Source organism: Pollicipes pollicipes, unplaced genomic scaffold (assembly GCF_011947565.3).
Source record: "Pollicipes pollicipes isolate AB1234 unplaced genomic scaffold, Ppol_2.1 Scaffold_4740;HRSCAF=5597_pilon_pilon_pilon, whole genome shotgun sequence".
Classification (NCBI taxonomy): Eukaryota; Metazoa; Arthropoda; class Thecostraca; order Pollicipedomorpha; family Pollicipedidae; genus Pollicipes; species Pollicipes pollicipes.
In genome coordinates this window covers 23,524,233-23,535,047 of record NW_023596545.1, presented here as the reverse complement: position 1 = coordinate 23,535,047, position 10,815 = coordinate 23,524,233, and the positions used below count along the sequence as shown (strand labels likewise).

The window sequence follows — 10,815 nt, the reverse complement described above, 5'->3', positions numbered from 1 at the left end:
AAACTTTGCAAACAGCATCGTCATGCAGTCATCTGAGCATTTCGGGCCGCTTTCAAGCGTTGTCGTGCCATCCATGACATGGATAACTCCACTCTACAAAACCAATACCGGATCAAAGCAACTTATCATGCCATGCACGACAATGTGTGATGGGTCGGCTGACGCTGTGCGCTCCTTCCAGGGCTGCTGACCGGGGCCCTCCCGGGCGGTAGACGGTAGGACGGCAGTGGGCCCGCGCCCGCGAGACAGGCGCCTGTGAGACCTCCGTCAGACACCCGAGGAGGCAGGGCCCGCCGGACAGGCCGAGACCAGCATCACCTTCAGACCTGGTCTCGGTCGAGACCGCGAGACCCGGGGAGCACCAGTGGCGGAGCAGCGGCCGACAGCGAGCACTCGGACTGCGGCAGAGGCCAGGGACAGCGAGCACTCGGCCGGCGGCAGAGGCCGGGGACAGCGAGCACTCGGACGGCGGCAGAGACCGGGGACAGCGAGCAATCGGACTGCGGCAGAGGCCGGGGACAGCGAGCACTCAGACGGCGGCAGAGGCCGGGGACAGCGAGCACTCGGACGGCGGCAGAGGCCAGGGACAGCGAGCACTCGGACGGCGGCGAGGCCAGGGACAGCCAGGGCCGCAGGGCGGCTGGAGCTGCTGTAGCGTCTGTGGTAGTGAACGCCGACGTCAGCGGGGATCCAGTGGACATTCAGAGCGCATGTGGCGACGGCATGACATAGCGTTGTCGATGCTTGGTGCGCCGGGGTTCGTCATGGCTGTGGACTCGGACAGCAGTAGGCAGGGTGTTTCGGTGTCGTGTTCGAGCAAGGAGCACCGAATCGCCGCCAGGTGCCTGTCGTCTCCGCCTAGGGCTGAGAGGCGTCAGGATGCCACGTGTTCCCATGGCATGGCGCCTGACCTCAGCCAGTCACCCCGAGAGCGTTGAGCTAGTTAGCTATGGGTAGTGGATAGCCAGCAATGTATGCCGATTGTCGCCAGTCGCACAATGTGCAGCGCTGATGGTCGCGATCACGGCTGAATATTGATGATGTGCACAGACTCCACCCCGTTCCAAACACCGACTGGCGATGATACTTTGAGACGCTTTTCCCTCATGCGGCACCAATTGCCCTCAGCATAGACATAGTGTTAACGTTCGCAAGACTGGGAACATATCACTATATATATATATATATATATATATATATATATATATATATATATACTTAGACCACATCTTGCGCCATTGGAGATGGTGATGCAAGAAACCACTTCTGGATAAATACATGCATGTACGTATGCATATATATATATATATATATATATATATATATATATATACATCACACACATACACACATATACACACACATATATATGTATAAGTATATATGTATGCATATATACATATATATATATATATATATATATATATATATATATATAAAAGCAATACAACTGACTAGTGCTGAGCTGAGTGGCTGCTCGCCGCAGCAGGTCACGCAGTGCCGCAGCTCGTGAGGTTATAGACAGGAGGCATTACAGCAGGTCACGCAGTGCCGCAGCTCGTGAGGTTATAGACAGGAGGCATTACGCTTGCTCACGGTGTCGCCAACGTGCTTATGGCATATGAAGCGTGTTGTGTGATTGCCCACTGAATATTTGAGGCGTTTACCACTGTGAGAAGGTCAGTACAATCAACAATTTTTTCTTCGGTATATAACTGATGAGATGGCCTGACGGGTACAAAGTAGAAATTGTTGTAGCTTTAAAAAATAGTGAAAATAAGTTTGATAGATTGATGACTTCGTACATATGTATACTGAATACAAAAACTTATTTTGCCCATAACCATACCCCCCCCCCTCTCCACCTGACGTACTTAATGCTTATGCAATTACTGCACGAATGAGAGCGTGATGCGTGAAGAAGAATGAGGCTAGCATATGGGATCGAGTATAGACAAAAGTAGGTTTAGGAGACTGCTAAATGGCTGGCTTGGCATTGGTCACAAACTGAATTCTGGCTCATAGTTTGTCAGTCCCTGTTTAAAAAAGACAGCGTTAGTTGTTCACATCTTGTCGAGAAATCGTCCCTTGTGTGAACGAAGCGTCGTGTTCTCATGTGTGTGCGAGTTGCGTATCGTTTCAGTACAATGTACTCTCAGGAATACAAAACAGATCGGTGCGGAGCACTTTCTTTCCTTTCCTCTCATCGAGCAATCAGAATGCCTCTGGCTGGATGGCGGGACAAGAAGGCTCCCAGTTGACTCTGTTTTAAGGAAGGACACTGCAGGGCCATTCAAACTGCAGCATTCTGCACTATGAGTTTCGTTCGTCTGCTCCACAGCGGCTAGGCACCTTTTTGCATAACACTTTCACAGCGTTTGCATAAGCCTTTTGCAACTTCCGCGTGGAAATACATGCCCCACATGGAGCCACCGCTTAAGCTCTTGCAAGATTTGGCTTCTTCTATCTGTGCCGCGTATTTATCTTTCCCACCAGCAGTCGTCCCTGCCTAGACAACATAACAAAAATCACGAATGAAGGCATTTAACCCAGCATCATTTATCCTTGCCAACTTGCCAACGGCCAGTCGAGCTGGGTATCCATGGCTGATAAGCCCTTGGTCGTTTAAACACAGCCTCATCTAACCCCATCCCTACATGCTGTGCCACACGCTTTCCCTGCTACATAACTTTACGTCGCGACGAATGTGGCATCCAATGGCGGCCTCGATGTGTGCGGCTGATTGATGCTGCCGGGCGGATTCCACTGAGAGCTCCCAAGCCCAAGCACGGATGGCTCCTGGCAGACTCTCTCCAGCTCACTGCGGAGAGAGTCTGCCAAGCTGGTCCTGGCAGACTGCCGCTGCCCACATCCACAAAAAACCGGTGCGTCGCAGCACACAGCTGTACAAGTCAATCAACGCCATCTATCGGCGACCTTTGCGTGCCTACGCCGCGTCACCGTCTCTTGGGCGGCACTCACCTGGCGATGTCCGTAGTCGGCTGGGAACTGTACGCAGTCGCTGTAGCCGGACTCGGCCTTGATAGTCTGCGGCGGTGCGCCCGAGAACTGCTGCACACTCTCCCGATACCACGGGTACATGGCGGTCCAGTTCCGCGCGCCGCGGCCGGGTACCTCCCGTTCCTGAGCCGCTCCCACCGCCGGCTGATGACGCGACGTCGGAGCAGGCGTCACTGCGACGCCGTCTTCGGGTGGCGGGGTGGTGGGCAGCCCCTGGGCCCGACGTTCGACGTTGGATGGTGGGAACGTTCGGAGAGGGGTTTCTGGGAGGGGGAGGGGGGGGGGAGAGCTCAGCCTGGGCAGCTCGGGGTTTCCCGACGGAGACGACTGGGTTGGGAAGCTCGGCGTCCGGCTGGAGCGTCCGCAGTGGAACGCTCCGAGTGTGCTGTTTTAGAGCCGGGTGGACGGCATCAACGATTGTAGCTAAACGCTTGGGCAGGGACTCAGCTTTTTAAGCGGAGAGAACACGGTGCGGTCGGTGAGTTTTGTGGCCCACGACCGCGGCGAACAGCTGCTGCTTGGGCGCTGATTGGCGCCGGTTTGCTCTGTTTGTCGTGGTCACTGTCCGACGTCGAGCTGTCGACGCCAACACCAGCCGGTGGCGAACACCTTCACTCCTCGGGCCTAGCTGTACAACAGCGCGCAGCTCTGGAAACAGGCGACACAGATGCCTTCAGTACACTGAAGCTTCTCAAAGGCTACGAGCATGTCCTGGTCTATTGTCACGTAAATAGGTGAGTTTCTGAAAATGGGCTGGCGCCGTGTTGTGTCGTTTGTTTCACCGCCCTTCGTTTTCGAATTGTGCGCGTGATTCGCATTGTGCGTTGTGCTGGAAAGCATGCCGGAGATAGGCATGGTTTCCAGGTGCTAAAGAACAGCACATGAAACCCATTTACGGGTCCTGAGAATAACACCCAGACAATAACCCACTATAATGCAATTCACTGTTGTTTCTTGAATATTCAAGCAAGCTGTGCCGGTCTTAAGCATCCGCGCATAGGTTCATGCGGGCTCCAAGCCTCAAGACGTTGGCGGGCTTGATGCATTCTTCCGCTTCCCACCCTCGCTGCAGGGGCGCACCCAGAACTCTGGGAAGGGGGTGCCGCATACACATACAACTATTAGCAGTAAAATGGCTGAACCTACAGCAATAACCGAGCCAATACATTTTAACAATTGCTGAGACCATACGTTTAGCACTAGCCCCGCCCGCTCACTTCTTGGTTACCCACGTGCCCAAGTGGCTACCGGTCGGAAAACAAACAGTGCAACCAAGCTTTTCGCACCGGCTAGCTGGAGACAATACAGGCGAGATAGCTATCGGCGGACAAAAAAGGCGCAAAAACGACCGCCATTCTTCATATGGCAGCTTTCTAGTTGAGGGCGCGCAGCGGCTCTCCCCAGCTGTTGCTGGGCTGTCGGGTGATGTGTTCATCGGGCGGCGGAGGCGGGCCGACCCTGAGCTTCCTCCGCGGCCGGTCGGGGGCCTCCTCTCACGGAAGCGCGCCCAGCGTTGCGCAACATGGACGCGTGTGAAATTTTTGGCGTCCGGTCTAGTCTTATCAATGAAACTTAGTTTCATGCTCTCGCCGATGAGGCATGAAGACAGCCAGAGGGAGAGACGACTGCTAATTCTTTCTGAACTGCTGCGAATCGGGACCGAACTCGTGCTCAGTATCTAGCGTAACCCTCTTGCCTCAGGGGAAATGACTCCCGTGCTCTCCCCTTTGGCTGCGTACCTATCGCCAGTTTACCTTTTCCACAGAAATTTAACATGACTCCCGATCCGTGATAGTACAACCACCCCATTAACAACCGCTTCATTAACAACCACTCCCTTAACATTCTGCATTAACTCACAGGCTCCACCCCGCTGAACAACAAAAAACTGGGACACAAACACGCAATACATGCCCATTATAACAGCATGCATAGCAATGCTGATTAATTTCAGCTCGATTGTCATGTGGGTTAGATTCAACCACTTGTTGGCATACCCCCACCAAACCTTGACACCTTGCACAGATCATGCTGGGTCCAAACTTGACCTCTACACCGAAATCAGCGTGTTTGCTGAGATAATGGCTGGGTACCTATTGCTGGCCGGCCCGGTTGTATGTCCGATGTTACACACAAACTCATTGCAGAGGCCGAGAGGTAAAGTGATGGAGGTCTATATGTCTATCTGTGACAGAGGCGGATCCAAAGGCGGTATGAACGGGTCAGTGACCCAAGTGAAGATTGACGATTTCGAACAAGTTATTTGTTGACAGCTAGGCGGTCATGGCATAGAGCGGGCAGAGTTCTTGTGTTGTAGCGACGGATGCATGGAGTCAGAGAAGCGTACCAGGTGCCAACAGGGGTGTGTGTGGGGGGGGGGGGAGGTGTGAGTGTGGGCGAGGGTGTGGGTGTGGGTATGGGTGTGTGGGTGGGTGTGGTTGGGTGAATGTGGGTGTGGGTGTGGGTGTGTGGGTGGGTGTGGTTGGGTGGGTGTGGGTGTGGGTGTGGGTGCGGGTGTGGGTGTGGGTGTGATGAGGGGGGTGGGGGCAGAAGCTGTGCTTGGTGACAATCTCAATAAACGGCGTTTTTCTACTATCTGTGTATGTCCTTTAAGGGATAGTGATCTAAGCATTGCAAGACTCAGGTATGTGCATTACAATACGTATGGATCAAGTCGCTACCACTTGTACCATAATGCTTTCATCAACATAAAATGCCAGTTTTCCACTATTTTGAAAACTCTGCACTCGCGGATTACTGACATATTCTCTCGAATTGACCCACTTGTACTCATTTTATTAGAAACGTAGCATAAAAATTATCTGTTTTCGGTCAGGAAATATTTGCGATCAATGGACGGGAGTCATTATCCCCCCTCCCCACCCCCTCTTCCAGAGCGGATCTTTAATTGTCACTCGAAGGCTCGACTTAGCTGATTCATGCACTAGAATTCCAGCCATTTTTGGACGGATTCGTTCGCCTTTAGATTGTATTCGCTTTCTTCTTTTATCGATTCAACACTCGGGCAACTGCGTTGTAACTTCCTAGAGCTGTCAATTTTTTGCGGCCCACACACTCTAACCCGATGTCCCTTTCTATAGCAGGCCGAATTTTAGCAAAGCGATTTCACATCAAATTTATAAAGCATGTGCATTTTCGGCAGACACGTAATTTTCATCGTTCACACGCTATCTAGTAGTGTATTTTATTCTATCTATTTCTATCCATCTGTTCTATTCTATCTATCGTGTATCTATCACGTACTTTTGCCAACTGATGGGCTGTTACATTGCGATATTGATTCTGAAACTACACGTCCTGTTTTTTTTTTTTAGATGCGATGAGGGTCTTTGCAGAAATGTTCGACCGAGCTAAAAGTTATCAAAAATTAAATGCAGGCCGGTAAACCATCTCAGAGCCGTTACCTATTCGAAATAAATCAGCAAACCTTCCAGACGGCTAGCGATGACCTTCTTTCAAGTTAGTGTTGGGCTAGTTGCAAGGAAATGTTTTACGATGATGCTCTCGACACACTATATTTGGTGATGTGTCCCCATGTAAAACGTCTTGCGGTTACGTCGCACTCGGATAGGGCATCCTTCGAACGTTGAATCCCCGAGCGAAATGCCACGTACCGAAAGTCCCCCGCACTCGGGCCAGTACACGGTTAAACAGTGAACCCCGCACCGCCTGTCGCCGCACCATCGCACCGCGCCTCCCACGGCCAGGTGTGCATCCATGCACACGTTACGCACCTAGTCCGCCGTGCAGTCTCGGCACGGTCCATGGCGCGTGACGTCACCACTCCGTACTGTCGCCACTGTCGAGCGCGCCAACAAAACCGCGCGGAAACAGCGCGCCAAAAACCGCCGCCGGCCGGCCGCCGCCCCGTCGCCCGTGTGCCGGCGCGGTTCGACGCGGCGGGGCCGTCGAGGCCGACGACTTGCAGCGTCGAGACCGACGCGAAACGCCGGCGCCGTGGCCGCAAAAACACCGCGGCCGGCCGCGGTTCTGGTGGGACGGGCGCTCGGTCGGTCTTGGGAGGGGAGGGGATGTTTCCCAGCGTGCTTCCCAGTGATAAGTGGGAAGCACGCACTAACGCGTGATTCCCAGTGGTGAGTGGGAAGCACGCACTAACGCGTGATGCCTCAAACAGCGGTGAGTGGCACTGTGGGCTCAAGCATAGGGAAGGGAAGGAACGTAGGGACATGTCCACAGCTTTTGCAGGATTTAACATTACCCTGTGGTGCTGCATGGAAAAAAATGCCTCAAAATCGGTCCTCCCCAAACACTTGACCGGTGGTTGAGCATTTGGTGAGGGCGCGGCAGGACTCATTCCCTCTGGCTATTGAGCCCACTAGCAGCATACTGCAGCCGGCAAGCGCGCATTTTGAAATGGCCCTTGGTTGTTTATTTTTTGGTATATATTTCTGTCACTGGTTTCTGGAAGGGTGACACGCGGTTAGGATTTTCTCTAAAAACGGTTGCATAGTATAGCACGGCGAATTGCCTCGCTTTGAATGAACACCTTTGGTCAAGCGATGGATGTTAATGCCACTGTGGTCCTCCGGATCTTCATGAGATACTGAATTCGATCCTACATTTTGTCTCACCATTTGATGTGACCCATTGATGTCATGGTTAACGTGGCAATGAGGGACACCAACATACATGATGACGTAGCATGATAAAGCCTACATAATGGTGGGTCAAGTGAGGCACAGTCCTGGATCCATGTGCTGACTTCTTACCCCACAAAGCCGCTAGATTTCCTTATGTTATGGAATGCGGTGTCAGTTTAAACCATTTCGCAGTGCAATGAGTTTATCAATATAACATTCATAATGATATGGGCTGGAGCATAGCGTTTGGGACGGCAAACTTCCGTAGTGGTTTTTGAGCTTCCGACAAAATTTAGTCCAGAATCATTAACCTTACCCTTTTTGCGGAAGCTATGGATTAGAAAGAAATCGGTGTACCCAGTTGTTAGTCAATTGTCTTTGTTAGACGAGGAATCTGTGCCCGAAAATCCTCGCATTGTCCTCGATATATCGATCGCATCAGCACATGACTCGCGGGCAGACTGCGCATGCGCTGCTCCTGACCGGATCGCCTGGAGCTGGGCAGCAGACGGTCGGTCTGAGGGCGCCCCGAGACGGCGATGACCAGCGATGGTGGGACGCGACTCCGCCCGGCCTGAGGCCATCGTCACCGACCGCGCCACCAGCTGTCCGCTCCCACGCGATGACGTCACAGACCCGCAGGCCGGCAGCACCGCTGGTGTGAGCGCGGTGAAAGGCGTGTTCCCGACCGAACTGGATCCCACGCCCAGGTGTGGCTGAAGTTGATGTACTAGCTCCAACGGGCCGTGATAGTCTAGTGGTTAGGACCCTGCGTTGTGGCCGCAGTAACCCCGGTTCGAATCCGGGTCACGGCATTGCCCGCTTTTATAGAAGGGTGGGAGACAGGTGCGTGCCCTGGGCGTTGATTACCCATCAGTGCAGGCAGTCCAATGTACACGCCACTGATTCGGTACCAAGGAAAGCTGTTTGCTGTTGAGGAAAGTCGGGTGAATATAACTGATAACGTCGTAGAGCAAGCATCGAAGTTTGTGCGAAAAAAAATTTTTGGCACGTGCTCCCAGGCATTGCCAAAAAGATCAATGAAGCACTCACAAATCTCAAAGCAGTAGAGTGAAACAGTGTGCACTCAATTAAATGACGAAACGCGAGGAGCCACAGCGGTCATAAAGATGAAGATGCTCGTTTCATATGGGCTCCTCGTGTCCCAGAACGCGCGATAGCCGAACCTGCTGCCGGTGGCCGATCGTCCAGCCGAGCTTGTCGAAGGTGACGCATTCCATCTCAAGTACAAAGGTGGCCTCCAGCTGTTCAGCGTTTCCTGTTCTGTCCATGATGACGTGGCTCACCAAATTACCGCACAGTATGAGGGGCGAGTTAGAAGTACACAGCACGGCAGTCTTCACACTGATTTGTCTTCCAGTGAAAGGCTTCGTCAAACAGCCCACTGAAACCAGCACCGTTCGCGGTGTCGTCTGGTCCTGCTGACTTTAGTTCTCGCCCTGACCCCGTAAAGTCCCCCCGTGGTCGCTCAGAATGGCTTCAAAACGACAGTCATATAGCTCTCTCAGATGGTGTTGACAGGATCTTCGTTCTTCTCTTTGAAGGGAATGTTTCACATTTGAAAATAATGAAGCAATCATCAGATATGATTAAACAGGCTCACTTATAACTAGTGGTACGCTTTTAAGAAGAAAGACTGTTCTAGAAAACGCAATTTCCCCGCTGAGTCAATATGCATCTTAATGCGTCATTGTTCGATGACGTCACCGTATCTTGCGCAACATTTCTTGATAGCTTTTTGACCGCCGTTCTACCTGCAAGTTGTGCTCACGAACGCCTGATATGAAATAATCGACCAATGCATCTTTCACGGCCTTGATCGCTGCATTCCTCATGAAATGGCAGGACTTGAATGACATTACTATGTTGTTATGAATGTCAAGGTGACTTTGAAATACTCTCCGAAATGCTCTCCACAATTTTCGCATGCGTGTAGATCAGAAACCAAAGAGCCAGGTAGGTCTTGAGAGCGGCAGGGCTGTTAAATACCCTAGAAGGTGTTCAAGATCGCTATCTCAGTTCAATATTTGAGACACTCCCACTGACGAAAGATTTTTTGTATACCCACAAATTAAAGGATCATAGATAGGTGATGACTGGCATTGGTTTGTCATGTTTTGCCATTGTATGGGCATTGAAATATCATCACCACGTTGACTGATCACTGACTGAAATAAATCACCACGACGTCACCGATCCACCTAGGCCGGTGGCGTGGCTGACATTGGTGTGGTGACAGGTTTGGTTACGACGGATTCATGGTGCCTGTACCACGCGCAAATTAGTCCAGCATCTGCCTTATCACAAGCCGTGATAGTCTAGTGGTTAGGACCCTGCGTTGTGGCCGCAGTAACCCCGGTTCGAATCCGGGTCACGGCATCGCCCAATTTTGAAGTGGTGTGACCGTCTGGCTTGACACCGGGCGCTGCATGAGGTGGCCGTGCAGACAGGTTGCCGACCGTGGAGCTGATAATAAACTAAGCATGTATGCCTGCGGCGGACCGGCGGTATTTGGGGCAAAACATGTATAACACTGACGAAAACAGGTATTGGAAGCTATTAGAACGTGGTTCTAGATGCTTCCAAATACTTTGACGGCAAGCCTAAAGATAAGCACAATACCCATTTCTTCAGGGTAGTGCATGAGCAAGCGAAGCGAGCAAGCGAAGGTATCCATACAGGCGAGACCGAACGGGACCCCGTCTTGTTTGTCTGGCCACTTGGAATTTGGGGACATCTCACTGACTCGAAAACGTTGCATCGGCCAAGAGTTGAACACAAACTTTTGGAGAATATGCCGTGCATAAGGTATGTGCAAACGTACGGAAGCGATTGAGTCATGTTTACCGCATTCAATTTCATCTTAAGGTTTGCATTCGATGTTTAAGATATGATTTATCCCGCAAATCCACTTATCATTTCGTGGAAACAGTCATCTGACCAGAAAGCCTGCGGTGTGTCAGAGAGAAGCAGCGGATGAATAGAAAAATTAATTGGTTTATAGAAGATGGTAAACGTTACTGAATAAGTTTTGAGTTATCACACAAGCTAAGCGCTGCATAACCCGGGCAACGGCAACGCCCGCTTTTAAAGGAGTTTTGGCTACAGGTGTGTGTTGCCGGCCGCTGAATAGCATGCCAATGCAGGCAGC

The 10,815-nt window shown here is 51.7% G+C and overlaps 2 non-coding genes across 2 annotated transcripts; both read left to right on the top strand.

The window, feature by feature from the left end:
* The first annotated feature begins 8,386 nt into the window (after nt 1–8,386).
* On the top strand, nt 8,387–8,458 carry TRNAH-GUG (transfer RNA histidin (anticodon GUG)). Its single transcript has one exon. It is a non-coding gene; the product is annotated as a tRNA-His (tRNA).
* A 1,513-nt stretch (nt 8,459–9,971) lies between these two features.
* Nucleotides 9,972–10,043, top strand: TRNAH-GUG (transfer RNA histidin (anticodon GUG)). Its single transcript has one exon. It is a non-coding gene; the product is annotated as a tRNA-His (tRNA).
* The last annotated feature ends 772 nt before the right edge of the window (nt 10,044–10,815 follow it).